We start from the raw sequence: 25574 nt of genomic DNA, 5'->3' as shown, positions 1-25574 counted from the left end.
GCAATGGAGGATATCTGAAGCGCAGTCTGTTTATTTCGATATCAAGGTTATGACTTTGGATGGGTAGTTGATGGTTAGACTCGATTTTTCGACATTCTCTGAGAAGAGAATAACTTATGTGTGGGTCTAATTGTACCTGAGATCATTCTCATTGTCTGGTTTAATTGAGTGTCAATAATCTTCGTGTGTTTGCTATTGAGCCATACCGGAAAAGCATATTCAGCCACTGAGTATACAAGTCCAAAAGCGGATGATCTGAGTACGAAGGCTTAGGATCCCCATGTAGTGCCACATAGCTTTTATATTATATAATTTCTCGTTTTCACTTTTGCTGCCGTTCTTTGTAGGTATTCTTTAAAACTTAATGTTCTCTCCAAAGTCACTCCAAGATATTTTGGTGTTGAGTTATAAGTGAGCACGTGAGCAGTCTGTTTTTAAAGTGAACGGAGAATTTTTTGTTTTCTTGGGCATTATTCCGATGGAAAGAGCACACTTCGGTTTTCGTTGCATTGGGCCGTAGCCTCCATTTGAGAACGTATTCTCCCATAATGGTAAGGTCATTGGTTAGTACTGTTTCTGTAATATCCTTGTTATTATGTCTTGCTGCAATGGCCCAATCGTCAGCGTAGCCAAATTTCTGCAGAGTTGTCCCAGGTAGGTCCGCGATGTATAAATTGAACAGTAAGGGTGCCAAAACAGTTTGCTATGGTGGTCTATTGCTGAGCTTCATTTGGACACTTTTAAAATTGCCCATTGTGAATTGAAAAGGTCTGTCGGTGAGTATGCTATTAATGAGTTTAGTTACCTTTTGACACTGGATGGCACGGATTAGTTTGCAGATTAGTCCTGTTCTCCAGACAGTATCGTCTGCAGCTGATAGGTCAATGTAAGCAACGGATGTTTTTTACTTTCTTTGAAAACCTGCTTCAATATGTGTTGTTAGGGATAGGATCTGATCTGTGCAGCTGCGGTTAGGTCTGAATCCTGCTTGTTCAATAGGTATCCATTTTAATATGTTTTTACTAATTCTGTTGTAGATTAAGCGTTCCAACAGTTTATAGACACAGCTCAGCAAAGCAATCGGTCGGTAGTTTTGGGGCTTATTATTTGCCTTTTATATATACATATACATATATATATATATATATATATATATATATATATATATATATATATATATATATATATATATATTGAACAGAAACTGGCTAAGGGGTGTAAGGCTAGTTCGTGTCCGTAGTAGAACACTACACGTGCACCCTGGGTAATGGTAAATGAACTAGCGCAATAGGCAGCCAGACAATCTAGATCTCCTGGCAAAAACACATCACGAATATAAGATAGGCCTCCAACCAACAATTTAAATGGATCTTCTCAGGACTAAGCGACAAAAGGACTCGGACCAAGCATCCAAATCTGCCATTTAAATATAGAAAGTATTAGTAGAAGCAAATGTGAGTACCTTCAAAAGGTAATCCTGGAAAATAATATCGACGTGGTCGAAATTTACTAAACCCATGTAGAAAACGAAGAATAAATTCTCGCTAGAGGAAGAATTCATGGCTATGATTTATTGGGTGCAACATACCATCCAGCTTATGGAGTGGCAACTTATGTTCGAAACAAAATAGAACATGGATACATGTGTTCTACATCTACATAAAATATAAATAACATTCTTACGATTACTATACAAATTGGCGATATTACTGTCAGCAATATTTATAATCCTCCGGCAGTCTTGTGACCTCCGCATGTTATTCACGCCCACCCACACCCCTCAGTTTATGTTGGAGACTTTAACAGTCATCATGAAATCTGTAAGTATAGGCACAATAATCAAAACGGCGAGGATCTGATAAACTGGAACAAAGAGGCTGACACTTATTTAGTCTTTGACGCTAAAGATCGAAAAACTTTTCGATCTGCAGCCTGAAGGCGAGAACACAACCCAGACCTATGTTTTGTTTCCACAAATAAAATCCATCCAGAATGTTTACTTCACTGTGGCAAATATGCTAGGAAATGGCTGACTGATTTCTATACAGATATGTTAAAATCAGGGAAATCCCCCATTTACTAAAAAATGCCTCTATTATAGCCATATTAAAACCGGGTGTATACATATATCTATAAATATATATATATATATATATATATATATATATATATATATATATATATATATATATATATATATATATTGTGACGATTAGGGTTTATAGAAAATAATTTATAAGTTATATACTACATAATATTAGATATTTGGTTGTTTTAAATAAGTTATATACTAGAGAATTTAATAAAAATATATTTATGTGAGGGCATTTTTAATAAATTAGCATATAATAATTGTAAAAAGTTGTATTTTAATATTGTAAATATATATAAGTGAGCCATGTGCTTAGGCAACCAAAAATACTCTCGGAGATTGACAGATATTTATACTCTGAAGTGACGTTTAAGAATATTTACGAATATAAAGTGGGTTATAATAATATATTGTTTGAAATGTGTATTTTATTAAATTAGAATGTTAAGTTACTAATTTAATTATATATTCTGATCTGAAAAGCCTAAATGTAAACAAAATTATTAATAGAAAAGAATGGAATTCTCTGGATCTCCGGAGATGGCCATGTTTGCGAAATGGTTTGTTCCAGAAAATTCATACAAGTATGAAATAGAACAAATTGGAACATGATCTCTTACCAGATGGTTCTAGAAATTCAAATCATATAAATACCCGTGATTTGGATTTAAGATGGAGTTTTTAAGTTTTTTAGTCAGAAGTCAAGCAGTTTATTATGAAAGTTAGTTAGAGTCAGTGAATCAAGTACAAATAGTCCAATAGTTTAATATAGTGAGTTAAATGAAGATTAAAAATTATGCATATAATTTAATGCACATTTATAATTATACACAAATAATTATTGAAGATAAAAAAAGGTATATTGGAAGAAATTAAATTATATTATGGTTGGAGATTAGTATAAATCAACTTATAATAATTGGATATTGGTATATTGAAAAGAAGAATAAATATAAATGCTGTTTGCTGGTTTGGTTGGTGGTGTATAGATGCTGGTGAAGAAAAATATATCTTAAATTGGTAGAAGCTGATAATTGAAAAAAGTAATTTCACAAAAAAACAAGGATAACTGAAGTACGAAGACATTCAGTGGTGATTAGAATCTATATACTTAGTGGAAAATAGTTCATTTAGGCATTCAGTGAAAGAAAGGTACAAAATTTTGTTAATATAATTTAGTTAGTGTCATAACAATTTCAATTTTGAAGATAGTTTGTTTAAATTTTAGATTGTCTATAGAATTTAATTAGTTTTATAAGAATATCAGTTTAAAGATAGTTTAATTTAAATTTACATTGACTAGGTTAGATATATATGTGTGTTTCATAATAGTTATAATAAAGATAATTTAAAAAAGTACTTACAAGCTAATTCTTTGAGAACCGCGATAAAAACCCTATATATTATATTATTAAAAATACTCATTGCTCATCATTCAAACAAAAAACACATCATAACAATTTTGGCACCCAACGCGGTGGCTCTCTATTTAAAAGAATTAGTTTGGGAAGATAAGTGCTCTCATATAATTAAATTAATTATCAGTAGAAAGAAAAAATTATAGATTTTATTTTTAATTATATTTGAACAAGTAAAGTCTCAAAATGTCTCAAGGAAAGAAAGGTACAAGAAGCAAAAAGAATGAAGAAGATGTGGAAGTAGAAACACAACCTATACAAGAGGAGAGTTTAGTTCAAGTTCCACAAGATACTGCAGAAATGAATACAGAAAGAGAGGAAAATGTCAATATGGCAGCTTTGATGTCATTAATGATGCAGATGAACAAGACAATAGAAGAGAATTCAAAAGAAATCAAAGAAGACATAAAAAAATTGGAAGAGAATTCAAAAGAAGTCAAAGAAGACATGAAAAAAATGGAACAGAAATTGGAAGAGAATTATAGAAAATTAGAAAAGAAAATAGAAGATAATAATAATAAAATTGTAAAACAAATGGAAAAACAAATGGATAAAAAACTTGAAGCTGCAGAGAAAAAAGTTGCAAGTGAAATAAAAAGTATACGGAATGACTACAAGAAAAGGATAGACAATGAGAGGACAGAAGTAAAGAGGATTATTCAAGATAATAAAATAGATATAGAACAGAAAATAGAGTTACAGAAATGTAACTTAGAAGTAAAAATTAACGAAGACAGGAGAAACACAGAAGAAAAATTAGATGATATACAACAAAATATCCAAATAAATAATAATCAAATAAGAAATGTGGAACAGAGAATAGATGATATTTCACAAATGAGAGACATAGGTAGACCTTACTTAAATTTAACAAATGAGACTGGGATTAAATTCTCTGGTAATATAAAAAATTTGCATCCTAGAGTATACATAAATAGTTTAAAACATAAATTAAGATTTGTGAATAATATTAATGATATTAAAGATTATATTAGAATGACATTAAATGACAATGCAGCAACTTGGTTTGCTAGTATTGAGAATGATTTAGATAATTTTCAAACATTTGAAAATAAATTTTTAAATTATTATTGGGGTGAACTAGAGCAAGCCAAGTTTAGAGAAATTCTATATTTTGGAAAGTATAATCAAAATTTAAAATCAAATATGGTAGATTATGCATTGAAATTGATAACAGTTGCAAAATATTTAGAACCACCATTTAGAGAGGATGAAACAGTCTTAAATGTATCTAGACATTTTGATGCTGATGTTGTGCAAACCGTAACTGTACAAAATATTCAAACAATAGATAGTTTTATTAATTTTATTCAAAGAATACAAAGAGGCAATATGACAAGTAATAATAACAACAGAAAAAACAACAATACTTTTCAATATAATAAAAATGATAATCAACAATATAGACAATCATATAACAATAATACTAGGTATGGTGATAATTTACAAAATTTTAATAATACTAACACTAATCCAAATAGACAGAACTTTAATAATAATACTAGTTATAATAGACAAAATTTTAATAATAATACTAATTATAATAGACAACATTTTAATAACAGTACTAATAATAATAGACAAGATTTTAACAATAGAAGAAATACAGAACGACCTAACTATAACAGACAGGTAAATTGTGTTCGAAGGAATAGAAGCTGCGAAGGCAGGGAACGAAGTAGTACAAGGCAGGAGAATGTGAGTAGAAGTCATAGTAGGGAAAGACATAGGACATCAGATCCAAGTGGTCAGATACAATCTGACAATTCTAATAATCAAAATTTTGTGCAGTAAACTTTCTGAATTACAAGTTAGGCCATTGCTATTATGAAAAACCTTCTGAATTTATTTCTTTAGATGAAGAGAAAATTATTGAATCTATTAATTTAATTTATATAAATGCTTTGGCCAAAAATAAAATGATTAAGATTATGATAGATACTGGTTCAGAAAGTACTTTAGTCTCGGAGAATTTTATTTTTAATACATTAAAATTATCAGATATAATAAAGATTCCAAAAATTAAAATTGTTGGTGCAAATAATAAGAAGTTGGGTGAAATTGATAAACTAGCCAATTTTAAAATTAATATTCTTAATAAAGAAATTAATATGCAAGGATTTATTGTCAAGGATTTATGTGTTGATATATTAATGGGAAATGATGAATTGGAAAAGAAGAAAGTAAAGATAGATTTTGAAGAAAGAATGGTAACTTTGGAAGGGCAAATAATTAAATTTATGCAGAAAGATGAGGTAGAAGAAGGAATAAGAGTTGATAGGATATTATTAAAAGAAAATAATGATGTTTATGAAGAAGAAATGTATTTTGATGATAGGGAAATGTCCCAAAAGAATGTAAAGAATAATTATTGTAGTGAATATTTAAGGAATGGAAATTTTAAGCAGATGGATGCCTACGAGGCGGAGTGCGTAAAATTGGAAGCAAGGAATAATGAGTACATAATGAAGAATAATTTTATTTGTAAAGAAGAAGATATAATGAAAGTTTTAAATTGCCCTGAAGAATATAAATCAATAGTCATTTCCATATTGCAGCAACACAAGGGACTTGTCAATAAAGAAAATAGAATTGCACAAAATTATATCCATAGTATAAAAGTTAAAGAAGAAAAAGATTTTAAAACAAAATCATACCCAATACCATATAAATACAGAGAAGAAGTAAACAAAACAATTAATAATATGTTAGAAGATGGAATCATTGAGAAGGCAGATACACGTTTTATCAACCCCATAGTAGTAGTACGAAAAAGATCAGGTGAAATCAGGTTATGTTTGGATGCAAGGAATATTAACAAGATTACTGAAAAGCAATTTGAAGCACCAATGAGTATAGATGGAATATTAGGAAGAATTACAGGAATGTCATTTTTCACTAAAATCGATTTACAGCATAGTTTCTGGTTAATACCTTTAGAAAGAAAAAGTAGACAGTATACAGGATTTCAGATAGATGGAGTAGTATATCAATTCAAAGTAGTACCATTTGGACTTCAATCATCTTGCAGTGCTCTATGTAGATGTCTTCATGATATTTTGGATCAATATGAACATTTTGTAATTCACTACATTGATGATATATTAATTTTTTCTAAAACGGCTGAAGATCATGAGAAACACCTAAAAATTATAATAAATAGATTAGACAAAGTTGGACTAAAAATAAATCAAGAAAAATGTACATTTTTTCAAAAAGAAGTCATATATCTAGGTTATAAACTTAATACTAACAGCTTACTGATATATATATTTTATTCAATAGACTTGATTTGTTAAATAGATGGTAGATTTCATTATTTTAAATCAATTTGACATCATACTTGTTGAATTTTGTATATATGGAAATTAATTTGTACCCTAAAAATCATAATTTGGGGTTAGACACAAAATTGATACTATAATTGCTATAAAAATGTCTTTCTAATATATAAAAAAAAAAAAAAAAACTTACCAATTTATATTGATGAAAGTTATTTTGAATGGAAATAATTCCTAGATTTTGTCTATAAATAAACAGAACACAATATAGATTATATTTTTAATTAAGGTTATATTTTATTCTCTGATATCGCATCCATTGTTCCAATTGACATGACAGTTTGACCATAGAATAGCCGAACTGTGCAGCGTTGTTCTCTGCTTTGACATAGACAGCGAACAGGGATGTATTTAACACACTTTAAATAATAAAAAAAAATTGAATTATTAATTTATTAAATTTAATAAGATATGAGAAAATTAATATTTAAAAAAATAATAAGTAAATTATTTATTTATTTTAAATATTATTTTTGGGGTATTGTGACGATTAGGGTTTATAGAAAATAATTTATAAGTTATATACTACATAATATTAGATATTTGGTTGTTTTAAATAAGTTATATACTAGAGAATTTAATAAAAATATATTTATGTGAGGGCATTTTTAATAAATTAGCATATAATAATTGTAAAAAGTTGTATTTTAATATTGTAAATATATATAAGTGAGCCATGTGCTTAGGCAACCAAAAATACTCTCGGAGATTGACAGATATTTATACTCTGAAGTGACGTTTAAGAATATTTACGAATATAAAGTGGGTTATAATAATATATTGTTTGAAATGTGTATTTTATTAAATTAGAATGTTAAGTTACTAATTTAATTATATATTCTGATCTGAAAAGCCTAAATGTAAACAAAATTATTAATAGAAAAGAATGGAATTCTCTGGATCTCCGGAGATGGCCATGTTTGCGAAATGGTTTGTTCCAGAAAATTCATACAAGTATGAAATAGAACAAATTGGAACATGATCTCTTACCAGATGGTTCTAGAAATTCAAAAACATATAAATACCCGTGATTTGGATTCAAGATGGAGTTTTTAAGTTTTTTAGTCAGAAGTCAAGCAGTTTATTATGAAAGTTAGTTAGAGTCAGTGAATCAAGTACAAATAGTCCAATAGTTTAATATAGTGAGTTAAATGAAGATTAAAAATTATGCATATAATTTAATGCACATTTATAATTATACACAAATAATTATTGAAGATAAAAAAAGGTATATTGGAAGAAATTAAATTATATTATGGTTGGAGATTAGTATAAATCAACTTATAATAATTGGATATTGGTATATTGAAAAGAAGAATAAATATAAATGCTGTTTGCTGGTTTGGTTGGTGGTGTATAGATGCTGGTGAAGAAAAATATATCTTAAATTGGTAGAAGCTGATAATTGAAAAAAGTAATTTCACAAAAAAACAAGGATAACTGAAGTACGAAGACATTCAGTGGTGATTAGAATCTATATACTTAGTGGAAAATAGTTCATTTAGGCATTCAGTGAAAGAAAGGTACAAAATTTTGTTAATATAATTTAGTTAGTGTCATAACAATTTCAATTTTGAAGATAGTTTGTTTAAATTTTAGATTGTCTATAGAATTTAATTAGTTTTATAAGAATATCAGTTTAAAGATAGTTTATTTTAAATTTACATTGACTAGGTTAGATATATATGTGTGTTTCATAATAGTTATAATAAAGATAATTTAAAAAAGTACTTACAAGCTAATTCTTTGAGAACCGCGATAAAAACCCTATATATTATATTATTAAAAATACTCATTGCTCATCATTCAAACAAAAAACACATCATAACAATATATATATATATATATATATATATATATATATATATATATATATATATATGTATATATATATATATATATATATATATATATATATATATATATATATATATATATATATTGTGTCCTGTGTTTAAATAATAATTAAATAAAATAGACTTAAATGGAACAACAATGCTAGCCAACATCGAAAATAAGGCCAAACGTGTAATCATGGAAGCCATAGAGATCGAAAAACATCCGAAAAATTTAAACACCAAAGATGATGCCCAAAGACTCCCAAATACGTGGAAACGAATTCTGCAGAAAAACGTAGAAATTAAAATAGCGAAGAAGACCACGCCCACTCTGCGCACAGGACCAATCACAAGAAGCGCTACAAGATATTTAAACTCAGCGTGCAGTTTATATATATATATATATATATATATATATATATATATATAAAAACAACACAGTTTATAAGGGTTGCAGTCAGTAGGTTTGGCCGGGATGTTATAGAAACACTCTTTTGACTTTTGGTCAAGCTTTCGGAATTCTTTTATTCCTTCTTCAAGACACTGTAATTAGAAGAAAGTGTAAATATTTACAACATATCTCAAATTGTCATTACAACTTACTAGTCGTTGAGATGATTTTTGTAAAGCTACGACACTCAACATTAAAAACACACATATAAAATATAACATTTAAAATAATGGACAATATACATTTTAAAATTTAGTTGGAAAGTTAAAATTTTGTTAGTGACATCTTTTCATGGTGTGTTTTGACTGATCCAATCAATAATATCCAGTATTTCTTGTATATATATATATATATATACATATATATATATATATATTTATATATATATATATATATATATATTTATATATATATATATTTATATATATATATATAAATATATACATATATATATATATATATATTTATATATATATATAAATATATAGATCCTCCAGACATTGATGCGTCCTTACATTTATGTTTTTGCATGTAATGCTGCATCCGCCGCATTGTTGCGTCAATATACGGACGCAGTATTACAATCGCTTATATTTCAAAAATGGTGGTAACCAATTTCTTCTAACTGACATCAGAAGACACTCGTAATCCAAACAAGGGATGTGACAAACTTGCATATAGTTCTGAGTTATAGCAACAAGTATATTAAGGATTTTTAAGTGACGTAACAATGATGTTAGCATGAAATATTTGTGTATATATTAGTTCACGATATCTCCTTCAGGAGGCGCATGAAACAATGGAGTATAATTCATTGGTGTATATTATTTTCATTCTCTCGATTATTCTGCGTCATTTCAATTTGGCAACATTGCTAACCGTCTGAAATACCATCAAATATATAGATGTTTTGCATTGGAATACCAGTAACATGTAGGTAATAGAGTTTAAGTTGTAAATATATTATTTTTACGATATTACTTTGATGAAATTTCATATTTAAGCTTTTTACTAAAATGCATCATTTGAAAATGTTTACAGCAACATTCATCTAGAAGTTGTGGTACTTTACTCTCGTACTTTTGTTTTTTGTGATTTTTCAAAAATGTATATTTCCGACATGTGCACGGCTGGGGCTGGCCTTGCGAACAACTTTTATTCGAAAAACCTTTCGATATTGTAAAAGAACACATTCAGATTCGGGGTGGTTAATTAGAGATAAATTTAAATACAGGGACAGATTTTTAGACGTTTTTCAAAAACTAGATACTAATATCTTTTTGTGCATGATAAACCTGATGATGAAAGTCGCATAACCCACCCACCTTGAAGCGATGTCAGGTACATGACGGGTCAACATCAGATTTTATAACATTTTAATAGATAGGTGTTAGAAGTTAGCTTTTATTTTATGAGTAGAGAATTGAACAAAATACGATAGTTAAACAATCCCTTCGGAACAAAATTAAATACTTCTAAAATGTGTATTTTTATACAATTATTTATATTTAATTTAAACACGAATGCACAAGTTTAAATGGATTTATTTACGTTACTTAATTTAACACAAAGATTGTTTTATTGAGTTTGCTTTATACAGTATCAATTAATCTATAGGCTGAAAACTGAACATATCAAGAAGAGAATTTTAAATCTGCTAAAAGATGAATGGTCCATACTAAATCATGAAATCACTAAAGGAACATCTCTGAAGAATAAAATGATAGGTTGGTGTACATTCACGATTACTACTGATGCAGTGATAATAGCACAGCCCCACAAAATAAAAAAAAGTGTCTACTACGCATTACGCTAGTGTTTTTCGATGTATTTTTGTGCGTATTTGTTAAATATTTATTAGTAGATCCTCAGTTAAGGAAAGTTTCTTTAGTGGCAAAGAAAGATTTATTGATTTGTAAATTCCGAGCTCGCTATTTAAAAACTCACAGAGAAAAATGAGAGAGCTTACTAAATCGTTGATAGAAATACACACTTTACAACCAATAATCAAAAATTTATATGATGCACTTCAGCCAGTATAGTTCGATTTATTTGTTGACGCTACTAAAAAAGTAGCAAAATATGATGCAGTTAGGAAAATTTTTGCTTCTCCCACATTACAATGAACATTCAAACTTCTTTAAAACAATGCTGTGATATCGCCATATTGCTTATTCTGAAACGAAAATATCATATTTCCACGTTGACAACAGCTAAAGCAGCGTCAAATTTTAAAACTTTTAAGCAGTTACAGGAGGATGCTTGGAAGTTTGAGATATCAACCGTTGCTACTGCAGATTTAAATATTAAGAAATGGAACAAGTTAACGATTTTGACGAAATGGAGCGCATGCCACTTCACGTTTATTCTGAAAGAAGTACTCATCAAACATATGAAGAGTTTTCAGAAGCCATAACACATACTGAAAAACATTGCCAACTAAATTCAAAAGAGTTGTGATTCGTGACAAACGAGGAAGGGGTGTTCCGGTGCTCTTCAGCATTGGCCTACAAGAACACACAGGTGTTTTGACAAATTGAATAAAAAACTTTGTTGGTTATTCAAATATATATTTGTTCCCGAAAATCGGTACAAATAATCCGATGACCGGTTATAAAGTTAAGGAAACATATGTCAAAATGAGTGGAGTAAAAAATCCTGGTACCATTACATCGACGAGATTATGCAAACATTTAGCCACCCAAATCTTCAACATGTCGCCGAATGATATCGAACAACTAACAACTTTTATGGATCACATTAATGGCGTACATAAACAGGTGTATAGATTGCCCGATGACGTATATCAAACGGCAAAAATTTTCAAGCTCTTAATGCTGATGGAAAAAGGAGAAGCAGGGTGATATAAAGGCAAGACTTTAGATGAAATCAACTTAAACATGGAGGATGAGTTATGACGAAACAAGTGATGCCGAATTAGATGCTAGTGAGTTAGTTTAAGTCGAACCTAAAAATGTCCCTACTATCAACAAAAAAAGTCATACTCTTGTGCCATGGACTTTAGACCAAAAAGAAATTGCAAAAAAAATCTTTACAGATCACATAAGAAACAAGACACCACCAAAAAAAAGAGAGTGTGAAGAACTTAAATCCAGAAATACAAATATTTTTGGCAATAAAACATGACTCCAAATTAAAGTTTTTATACGAAACATTTACCGGTTGAGTTAATTTGTGATGCAATTTTACACTGGGCTGACAATCACGAGATATATTAATGCCTGCCGCTAGTTTACGATTTATTCTTACTTCTGTGCTTATAGCACATTCGGAGTTATTTTTTGTTTTCAGTGTATTTTGTATTAGTTTACTATTATTAATAATCTTCAGAGTTTCAGAGCTTAATCTTTAATTAATAATATTCAGTCTCATCTGAATCAATTTTGAAATAATCGTAATATACCGAAACGTTTTTTAAATTTTTGGTCTTATCAAAAATTGTTTAAAAAAAAATAATCACCACAGTTACAACTGTTTGCTACTTATAACGTTTTTTTGAGATATTCACCTACTTTGAAGTAATCATTAGAACGAAAAAACTTTCAACTGCATTTTTCTCAAAAAGTATACTGTATGATTTATATTTAATATTGGTCTGGGTATATAAATAATATGCTTTTTCGAATTTTGTTACAAAAAATGGGATTTGTTGTTTAAAAAATGTCGATGCCATTACAAGCACCATTTTCTATCATCCAAAAAAGGAAATTAAATGTTTTTTCGTATTATACGATTTTTTCAAATCTAAAAAATTAAAAAATTTCAAATTTAAAATATATATATATATATATATATATATATATATATATATATATATATATATATATATATAATAAAAGTTATAAGATTAATTATGCCTAATATATTATATTTAAGATATTTTTTAATGTTACAAAGAGTGGAAAAATATGTTTTTGAAACAGCATCATTACTTCAAAACTAATTAATAATAAAAAAAAATATTTTTTATAAACAATTCAGTTCTGAATGTAGCTAATAACTTTGGTCCGAAACTTTTCTAGGTAAACAGGAACGTTTCTATTCTCTCACTTTTTATTTTTGATACTCTACTTTTATTTCAAAAGTTGCAACACTGATAATTGTTAATAAGTTTTATTAAAAAGGTTTTCCGATGCAACATAATTTACATTATATCTTATTTGAGAAATATGAGTATTTTGGAATTTTTATAATAAATTCATTAGTTTTGACACCATTATTAAAATATTATTATATCATGCAATACTGAAATGTGCTTAGAAAATTAGGGACATTCTGTATAGTGCGTTAGTATTTGCTGCATATTTTGATTAACCTAATATTCAAAACTATTACTTTCTAACATATTAGGTTTTATTTAGTAGAATATTTTTTTTTTTTCAGTTTTTCTTTTTCTTTAATTCTTTCTTTAATATCTTTAATTCTCATTTTAAATTAGTGATATTCCTGTGAGTCAATAATTATCATGAATAACACTATATCAGTTTTTCCTGATTTACGATTTCTTTTCATTTTGTCATTATGGAGTACTGTACTTTCCTTCATTTACAAAATGATGCTACTCATTATCTAGCAGACAACCTTGAAAATATAAGTTGGCATATTCTACGCAGACATATTTTCTAACAGAGTAGGTACAAATAGTATTTAGGATCACATCAAAATGAATAATAAACTGAACCGAGGTATTTGATAATGGCAACGTTGCGGATGCAGGAACAGCTTTCCTATGAACAAAAATACCCGTTGCGGACACAGAAATGTCGGCGTGCTATAATATGGTATATTGGGACGTTCCAACGATGGCAAAATATGTGGATGCAAAACTGCTATCTTAGTGAAAGTAAAAATCATCTTCTTTATTCTTAAAGTATATAGAAAACTGAGTTGACACCGAAGTAGCCATTGTTGCAAGATAGTAAACAACAGTTTAAAATTTAGATATATTTCAATTTTTCGAGTGGACGCACAAACATACCTATAATAAAATGATGCAGCAATGATGGTAAGATTTATATATATATATACATATATATATATATTTATATGTATATATATATATATATATATATATATATATAAATATATATATATATATATATATATATATATATATTTATATATATATATATATATATATATATATATATATAAATATATATATATATATATAAATATATATATATATATATATATATATATATATAAATATATATATATATATATATATATATATATATATATATATTTATATATATATATATATATATATATTTATATATATATATATATATATATAAATATATATATATATATATAAATATATATATATATAAATATATATATATATATATATATATATATATATATATATATATATATATATATATATAAGAAAAAAGATATATATCTATCACATTCTTTCAGACATCTGTCAAGGGTGAATAAATCTTCTTCTTTTTGTTACTAAACAAAAAAGAATGTTTAAACGAAGTTTTACTTTTGGCAATATAATTGTCAAAAATAAAAATTTTATGTTGGCATTTATGACATTGAGGCTATTTGTAATTGGTTGCTATTTGAACTTATTTATAAATTCAATTATTTTTATATTAAAAAAAATGTTTTCAAAATTATAGAAATTTTCGGAGAAAGATTTGTTAGATCAAAACATTTTTATATTAAATATTTTGAACATGTAAGCAGTGATTTTTACTTACCAAACTAATTTTTATTTGGTAAGTTAACAAAAATTGTTTTTTCTTTTTAGTTCAACCTTGTAAGTATTTTGTCTTTTTTAGCTCTTGATAATAATTGTAAACACAATTGAAAGCTCGAGAATAAAAAAATAGTTAACCAATAGCCCTATTATTGACTCCAACCCATCCAAAACAGTTATATATATATATATATATATATATATATATATATATATATATATATATATATATATATATATATATATGAAAGAAGTCCTATAGACCTATCCACGAGACTTATCGCGGATAGGTCTCTTCAGCAAACTACTTATAGATTTTTCCAAACACGTCATCGCCTATTAAAATACTTTTTAAAATAAGATTTTTCGATGGGGAATACAGATTGCCATTAATGTTGGTGTTTTTCTGATATTTTCTTGTGTCATCATGTACCTTCTATTAAAAAATATGAATTGAAATAAAAAATAATTCTAGGGTTTTATGTAGGTTATGTACCTACTATGGAATAAATAAATTATATAGCTTCCATTAACAATAAATATAATAAACAACATCTATTCTGTAACTCATTGTGTTTCTGTCTGCTTGAAATTGAGTTAAAACGTAATCTACTTCATAAAATGACTTATAATAAACACATATCACATTCACATTTATATTATAATGGAAAAGCTTAGTATTTAAATGAATGTGGTTTTTGTGATCAGATTAGATTTGTTGTTGGTTGGTTTAATTGCTCTATTGCAATTTATATTATTTGTGGTTTTCAATAACCGATATCGTATGACTCACGTACAGATATTTCCAATTCATTTTGACTCGACGCTTTTTATTCACACACAGAAATTTTAATCAGGAAGTTAAGTTGGTAGACAGATAAAAAAGATATTCTGTTTAGAATTGAAAGCTGTTTTTAAAATTCGTTTAGAGTAAAATTGCTGGGAAAAGTAAAACCACTTAATTATTTATACTGATATTTAACTTAGTTACATGTACCTATAGATAAAAAAATATATAAAAAACCATGAAATACTATAAATAAATTAAAATAGATAACTAAATGTATTTGTTTTTTGTTTTCTCCTTGGTATTGTTTAATTAATTATTGGTTGATAACACTAGAGCCTTTTAGAGAATGTTTTACCTTTCAATTACCGGCATATCTATTTCTTCTTTCTATGTTTATTGTAACATTCCACATTTTATATTACCAAAAATGCAATTTACTATTTTTATTGTGAACAAGCCATAATTTTATTTTCAAAAAATAAGTTTATTTTAACGTTTCGATTTTCACTTGAAAATTGTTCTCAAAACACAAAACATTAAAAAATTATTTTAATTGTAGTTAATAATTGAGTTTTTGTATTTTAATTAATTATTTAATTTTCTAAAAATGTTTTTCGATGGTGAAAAGGCGCTTTACTAATTAGAAATAATACTTTAAAGTATTATCTAGTGTCCAATATCAAATCTTTAGAATTCATATCCGAAATTGGACAGTATAATTTTATCACCCAGTAGACCGAATGAATCTATTTGTTATTAAATACACACACGTAGTTAATTCGGTTACATACACATTTGGTCAATTATCAATAATATAATTTGTACATCAGTCAAAAGTGCTGACAAAGTTAAACTATTTACATAAATTAAATACACATGTCACGCGAGGTCCGCGAAAATATTGACCCAATTAAAGTTTATATAAAACTAAGATCTCTTGCCTAGAGAAGCATCCAATCAATATTCACTCAACGAACGTGATAGTCTTCAACGATCAACTTCATCAATCTCTACTCAAAGTAATCCCGGGTCTACACCCATAGTGTACGTCTCTACAATAAACTCTGCTACTATTATTTGGTGTTTCCATTACAACTGAACGAACATCTTCACTGAGCCAACGAAGGGGATTTGTTCATGGTCCTATCGAGAAACAGAATACTTCAAGGAAGTCTGAGAGAGCCTATACAGTCCACGCCAGCAACACCCTCAGTAGCAGAGAGAGACCACTAGACCCGGGAGAACGAGAGCCATACCAAAGCCGAGAGCCACACTAGAGCCGAGAGCAGTACCAAAGCCGAGAGCCACACTAGAGCCGAGAGCAGTACCAAAGCCGAGAGCCACACTAGAGCCGAGAGCAGTACCAAAGCCGAGAGCCATACTAGAGCCGAGAGCAGTACCAAAGCCGAGAGCCACACTAGAGCCGAGAGCAGTACCAAAGCCGAGAGCCACACTAGAGCCGAGAGCAGTACCAAAGCCGAGAGCCACACTAGAGCCGAGAGCAGTACCAAAGCCGAGAGCCACACTAGAGCCGAGAGCAGTACCAAAGCCGAGAGCCATACTAGAGCCGAGAGCAGTACCAAAGCCGAGAGCCACACTAGAGCCGAGAGCAGTACCAAAGCCGAGAGCCATACTAGAGCCGAGGCAGTACCAAAGCCGAGAGCCATACTAGAGCCGAGAGCAGTACCAAAGCCGAGAGCCATACTAGTGCCGAGAGCAGTACCAAAGCTGGGAGCCATACTAGAGCCGCAGAGCAGCCAAAGGACAGGACCGATTGCAGAACCCACCAGAAGCGAGGGATCCTTAACGTCTAAGAACACAAAAAACCGTAAGTTTTTGAATAATTACAAAATCTTCCAACTTTTACAATCTTACAATTTAACAAGTTTTTTTTTTATTACAATTTAACAATTTAGAACAACAATCTCCACTCTATCAATCGTATAATAATGTACTTTAGAATGTATACCATTTAAATAATACAGAGAATTGATAAAACAAAAAATAAACGTCATTCACAACTATAACTTACTAAACAGTAATTTTGTATGACAATTTGAAAAAAGAAACGTTCATACATATAGCTTGCTTTTAATTTCAATTACTTTATTTCGACAAACTTTACAAATACTTTATTTCGAAAAATTAAAATAATTACGTAGCAAATAATTTCATTTATTTTGATAACAATATATATATGTATATATATCATTATAAGAGTGTGTGGATTACATCTTGACCTACCTCAGTACAAAGAATAGCACAGCAGGCAAGGTCAAACTCATATTTCGCTAAATTGCACATTCCGATAGAAAAGAAAGTGTTATAATACAGGTATACTTATTTAATAAATAACGTACATTTCGTATTGTCTAATATATTTACCGCTGAATGTAAAAATTTTTAAGAATAATTATGGAAAGCATATACGTTAAGCAAGCGGAATTAGGAACAGAAATAACGAAACTCGTTTCAAATACAAAAAAGGATTCCCAATCTCGGAAAAATCAACAATACATCCGGGATAGACAGGAAAAATTAGAAGAATATTGGGCAAAATTTTTAAATAACCACGAAAAGCTGCTAGAAGGGGGTATAACGAAAGAAAAATATTTTGAAACAAAATACTATGATCAGGTATTTAAGATATACATTGAGGGGAAAACCCTGTTGGAAGAATATAGAAGGGTGCTGAAAAGAGGAAAAGCACCGAAAGTAAAGGAGATACAGATAAGAAAACAAAGAATCGAGAAATTATTACGGCCAGAAAATGAACAAGACTTGCAGGAGGATGAAGAATTGCAGTCAGAGTTAAGAGAATACATGGAAAAGGTGAATACACTAATGATTGAAGCAGCAGTAAATGAGGAACTAGACGCTACAGATAATGGAGAAGTAGAGAGAATAAATCATCTAAAGAGGAAAGTCAGGGAAGTTTTAAAGAAAATAAGGCCAGGAATGCAACGGCCAGAAAGCACACAGAGGAGGGACGGTGTGACATTGCCGCAGGTAAAAATGCCTGTGTATGAAGGCAGATATGAAACGTGGAGAACTTTCCACGATCTGTTTACTAAAGTAATACATGAAAACGACCAGTTATCAAACGCAGAAAAAATGCAGTACCTAAAAACTCAAGTAAGAGGGGAAGCCAACAGAATGATACAACACTTAAACATATCCGAGGCCAACTACGAAGTGGCCTGGAACATGCTAAAAGATAGGTATGAGAATCCAAGGATGATATTGTTTAAATTAATAGACAGGATGCTACTAGCGCAGGAAGTAAAGGAATCTTCTGCTAGAGCATTGAAATCACTACATGACACCTTCCACGAAAGTCTGGAAGCCATAGGAGGGTTAGGAACAGACACGGAAGCGTGGAGCCCATTGATAGCCCGAATTATCATAACGAAATGGGACAATGAAACTAGGAGGCTGTACGAAAACCACATTGGAGACAGTAGAGAGATACCGACGTACAAATAGACACAAACATTCTTACAGCGAAGATTTCAGACACTGGAACTGCTGGAGTCAGAAAAAAGACAAGAGAAGCAAGGAGGATCTCTTAGGAAACCAAGAACACATTGCGTGATATGCAACGGAGATCACGGAGTACCGAACTGCAGAGAATTTCAGGAACTCAATGTAAGAGACCGGAACAGGATGATAAAAGAAAAAGGATTGTGTACAAACTGCCTAGCACATAAAAAAGAAAAACAATGTTATTCACAATATAGGTGCAGACACTGTGGCGGAGACCACCACCATATGTTGCATTATGAAAAAGGAAACACAAGCAACAAAAGAAACTCCAATGGAACGAAAGGAGAACAAACACAAGAAAGAAATGGAAGAGATTCAAACAATAGAAGAAACGGGTACCAAGCTGATAGGTACAGAGGAGGAAATAATAATCCATACAACGCCAGAGAACAAAATAACGGAAGGCGAGAAAATACACAAGATACCAATGGGCCTAGGAATAGCAACGACCAACAGAGAGGGCAGAATTCAGTAAACTGTGCAAGCCATAAGGAAGGTAAAGCATTACTAGCGACAGCTGTGGTACGCATAAGAGATGCGAAAGGAGATTCACACATAATGAGAGCACTAATCGACCAAGGGTCACAATGCGCATTTATAACGGAACAAGCTGCGACGACGCTAGGAACAACAAGGAAGCCCATACAGGCGACCATATTCGGGATAGGCTCGTCAGGAGAAAAAACAGCCAACTGGAGTATGAAACTTATAATCGAAACTCATTACGAAAGTGACTTCGAGATGGAAATAGAAGCACTAGTACTACCGAAGATAACAAGGAATTTACCGGAACAGGATATAATTCTACCGGACTATAACGAGAAAAATGCAATACTGGCAGATCCAAGATATTACAAGGTAGGGAAGATAGACTTACTACTAGGAGTAAAAGAATACAGTTACATATTGACAGAAGGGATGCACAGAATAAGTAATGGACTTCTGAGTCAAAACACCAAACTAGGATGGATAGTTTCGGGAATAGCACGAGAAAGGGAGAATATAAAAGCAGAAGTATGCTGTATGATATCAAGACAAGAAATGGACGTACAAATAAAGAACTTCTGGGAATTAGAAGAAGTAAATCAGGACACAAGTTTCTCAGTGGAAGAACAAGAATGTGAAGAACTGTATCGACAGACTGTAAAGGGGAATGAAGAAGGGAGTTACGAAGAAAAATTCCGTTTAGGGAAGACGTCGCAAAGTTAGGAGAATCTAAACAGTAAGCATTCGCCAGATTGATGCAACTAGAAAGGAAGTTTGCAAAAGACAAACAGTTAATTACAGACAATTCATGAAAGATTATAAAAACCAAGGGTCATATGGTAATAGCAGAAAACCAGGGAGATGGGTACTACTTACCTCATCATCCAGTGAGAAAAGAGGACAGTACTACAACGAAAATAAGAGCCGTGTTTGATGCATCAAGCAAAAGCTCATCGGCAGTAAGCCTGAATGATATTATGCACACAGGGCCGAAATTACAACAAGATTTGACAAATATACTATTACGATGGAGATCCAATAAGGTAGCATACTCAGCGGATCTGGAAAAAATGTTTAGACAAATCAGAATGGCAGAAGAAGACCAAAAATATCAAAAAATTTTGTGGAGAAAGGACACAAAGGACCACATACAAGAGTATAACTTAACGACGGTGACATACGGCACGGCCGCAGCACCCTTTTTAGCGTTAAGAACAATACAACAATTACAAGAAGACGAAGGAGCGAGGTTCCCGTTGGCATCGAAAATTGTAAAAGAAAACATGTATGTAGACGATATACTAGAAGAAGCTGAGACAGTGCAGGAAGCAGAAACAGCCCAAAAGGAATTAATACAACTGTTCAGAAAAGGAGGTTTCATTCTTAGAAAATTGTTGAGCAACGAAGAAAAAATAATGGAGAACGTACCGGAGGATATGAGGAACGTAGACTCCAAGGCAGTCAAACAAGAAGAAGTACGGAAAACGTTAGGAATACACTGGTCACCTAAAGAGGATATAATCACATTCAAAATAGGGATAACGACGGCAAAGAAAATAACGAAAAGACACGTACTGTCAGAAGTAGCAAAACTATACGACCCACTGGGATGGATAGCACCTGTAGTAATTCAGGCGAAAATGTTCATACAGGAATTATGGAAACAAAAGACCAGTTGGGATAAAGAATTAACTAGCAACCAACAAAGCAGGTGGAATACATACCAGGCGCAATTAGTAAATCTGGAGAAAATAACATTGCCCAGGTGGAACAACTTAAGCAAGATAAACAGAGTAGAACTACATGGATTTGTAGATGCGTCTATGAAAAGATATGGAGCGGTAATCTACTCAAGGGTATTAGGCCCAGAAATTAAAACGAATCTAATGATAGCAAAATCGAAAGTCGCAGCATTGAACAGGGAAAACATTGAGGTATATGCATGGTCGGACTCAACGATAACCCTGGCTTGGATAAGGGGATCATCAAAAAGGTGGAAAATGTTCGTCGCCAACAGAGTAGAGGAAATAAGAGGCGTTATAGGACCGAACAATTGGCATAAGGTAGATACAAAGGAAAATCCAGCGGACATCCTCTCACGTGGAAGTACCGCATCAGAATTATTAGAAGCAGAGCTATGGTGGAAGGGACCAACTTGGCTGACTAGTAACAAAACTTTAACGCAGGAGTCAGAAGAAATACCAGAGACAAATGAGGAGGAAGTCAAAACGAAAATAACGGTGCACACGACAACGATAAAGGAGGACATATGCGAGAGATTCTCAAATTTAGAAAGAATGAGAAGAGTACTTTCATATTGTAGGAGATTTGCAGACAAATGCAGAAAAAAGAAAGACAATGGACAAAGTCAGCTTACAGTCCAAGAATTAGAGGAAACGCTATTAAAGGTGATAAAGCACACACAGCACGCCTACTTCAAACAAGAAATAAATAAGCTGGAGAAGAAACAGCAATTAGACAAGAAAAATAAATTAGCGTCATTGGTACCATTCCTGGATAGACAAGGAATTCTAAGAGTCACCGGAAGACTGAGACACACGAATCTAAAGTACGGAGAAAAACATCCGATAATTTTGCCAAAGGATAGTGCATTAACAAAGTTACTTATAACAGATAGTCACGCAAGAAATCTACATAGCGGATTACAACAAACACTACAGTACATAAAAAGGAAATACTGGATAATCAACGGCAGAAGAACCGTGAAAGATCATCTAGCAAAATGTTTAAGGTGCAGGAGGTATAAAAGCCAAGCAGCACAACAATTAATGGGAGATCTACCGAAAGACAGAGTGAACCCGAGTCATCCCTTTACTAACACAGGGATAGATTATAATAATAGTCTCCCGTTTTATACCGCTGTCGCGGCTTTGGGAGTATAGCAGGGTAGTCTGCTATATCTAGGGCCTACGGTATACAAGGAAGGTAACATGGCCAGTGCTACGCTTCAACCGTCTATTATTACCCCTGGTTTTACCCAAGGTACTCATTTTTATTCAGGCTGAGTCGACCTGTATAGATTATGCCGGGCCAATAAAAATAATTACCACGAGAGGCAGAGGACAGAGGAGCTATAAGGGCTACATCTCAGTATTTGTGTGTCTGTCAACGAAGGCAGTACACCTTGAGGTAGTAAGCGATATGTCTACGGATGCATTCATTGCAGCGTTCAAGAGATTTACGGCACGCAGAGGACAGTGCAACAACGTATACAGCGATAACGGAACCACATTCGTAGGAACAGCAAATTTATTGAAAAAAGAAAATAAAAAAATAGATGACGAGATAAAACAAGGATTACTGGCACTAGGTACCCAGTGGCATGTCATACCTGCATATGCACCACATTTCGGAGGATTATGGGAGAGCGCAGTGCGAATAATGAAATATCACTTGAAAAGAATCATCGGGGAAACAGTTCTAACATATGAAGAATTGAGTACGGTGCTGGCACAAATAGAAGCATGTATGAACTCGAGACCATTATGTGGGTCATCAGAAGACCCTGAAGGGAAAATAGCCCTGACACCAGCTCACTTCCTTATAGGGAGAGAAATTATATCACCAAATCGGGAAGAAGAGCTTACGACATATTTGAAGATGCCGACGAGGTGGAGATTAGTGGAGAAAATAAAAAGAGACTTCTGAGAAAATTTGGAAACAGGAATACCTGCACCAATTACAACAGAGAAATAGATGGCATAAGGCGCACCCTAACATAAAAGAAGAAGAAATAGTTATAATTAAAGAAGAGGATACACCTCCAGGCAGACGGCCATTAGCAAGAGTAATAGAAACACACCCTGGAGCGGAGGGATTAACCAGAGTAGTAACAGTGAGAAAGGCAAACGGGAAACTGACTAAAAGACCCATACATAAGCTAATACGACTGGAAGAAGAGAAACAGGAAAAGCCGAAGAAGGCAGCAGCACTAAGATGGAAGAAAATACTAGTAGCTATAATGTTTTTAACGATGTTAAAACCCATAAAGGCAGAACCGTATAAAATATATAATCCGGTACCAGGATTTTTCACAGAAGACCTTGGAGAGGTCGTCATAGACCGGGGAACATTTAGAATAAAGGTGTTACTCGAAAAAGGAAGAATTCGAACAGAGCACCAACTAATAGGAAATATGATACAAGGCGTACGAGAACTGTGTCATGGGATAAAAATCGTGAATTGTAAGGATATAATAGAGAAGTTAGAGGAAGGACAAAGAAAGGCGGAGTCAGTAAGCGAGGGGTTGACAGTAGAAATAAAAGGAAGGGAAAGAAGAGGAATATTAGGAACAATATTAACCTCAGTATTTGGAGTCAATGACGAAGCCTACAGTAACATTGAAGCATTAGATAATAACCAAAAGGAGCTAATAAAGGGATCACAGCACCAGGCGAAGATAATGTTAGAAACAATAACATCAATCAATCACACAGAGAACAGGATAACCAAGCAAATGAACAAGTTTAACAAAGCACTAATCACAGGTCTACAAGAAATATCTAAAGGACTTAACGAAGTAGAAGACAAAGCACAAAAACTAGAAACCGAATATAGCACGTTACGAATACAAACGATAGCATTACAAGTTATGGACTTCATAAACGAATATACTCAATTTTACGAGGGAATATTAAACCTTCACTATAACCACGGACACTTCATTGATATAGTGAAACCGGGTGAAATAACCAAATTAATAGGGAAAGCAGGGCAGATACTGCCTCAAGGGGTCGAAATACGACGACAACCCATTAAAGAAACAGAAGTCAGTCATGACGACAGATATATAACAGTCATCGGCTACTTCATAGTGACAGGGAAAAATAAGTACAGCATGCTCAAAGTCACGGCCATACCACTTAACGTTGAGGGGTCGGTGTTGCGCACATTTGTCGCCCCAAGGAATCTACTGGTCGTAGATTATAACACACTGCACTACTTCGAATTGACCGCGGAAGATAGAGAAAGATGCTTACTGTTGACAAAGGCGCAGATAGCGTGCTCACCAACGGCTATAAGAAACATGGATTCCCAACCAAACTGCATACTTGAAGAAATTTATGAGCGATCTAAGAATAGCACATGTCCAGTGGTAGCCAGGACGATACAGACAGCTCAATGGAGTAAGATGGGTACTCCCAACCTCTGGCTAGTTATCACGCCAGTCACGATACACATATCCATTATTTGCGATGGAAATCGTAACGAAAGAGTACTGGAACGAGTCACATTCCTGAAGCTTTCACCCAAATGTATCGCCCAAACGAAAAATATTACATTACTCCCCACTAGCAGTGGGGTGGACAGAGCAGTGACGAGTTACCTGAAGTCGCCAATCACGCCCGTGGCCCAACTGGTGGCGAGGACACCCCGCAAGTTTAACACGCCTTTAAACACCTACCTTGACATACCAGGAGGAGAGCTACGTCATGTGTTACTTGAGGAGGAGAGTCTGGAACAAGAAATGACGCATACGCAGTGGCGATCGATTCACGAATCTAATTGGCATTATTTTGTGGCCACCGGGATCATTACTATAATGGTAATAATTGGGATACTCACGTTATGGAAGTACCGTCCTGTTGCACGACTATGTCGTTCAGGGAATCCACAAACTCAGACTAACGAACAGGAAGTACCTGTATTAGTTAGTAATCGGCACAACAATGTACCGTCGACTTCCCAAGTTGACATCCCACTTTCCACATTTTCATCCAATTGCCCTAATTTTAATCTAGAGATAGAGTCGGACATTGATAGCTAGGGTACGGTTGGAAGATTGTTGATTATTCTTAAACTATTTATAATTTATCATGTTTGAATTTTA

This window comes from Diabrotica undecimpunctata, chromosome 6 (assembly GCF_040954645.1).
Source record: "Diabrotica undecimpunctata isolate CICGRU chromosome 6, icDiaUnde3, whole genome shotgun sequence".
Classification (NCBI taxonomy): Eukaryota; Metazoa; Arthropoda; class Insecta; order Coleoptera; family Chrysomelidae; genus Diabrotica; species Diabrotica undecimpunctata.
The sequence above is the reverse complement of the archived record's forward strand: the minus strand, read 5'-3'. Positions refer to the sequence as shown.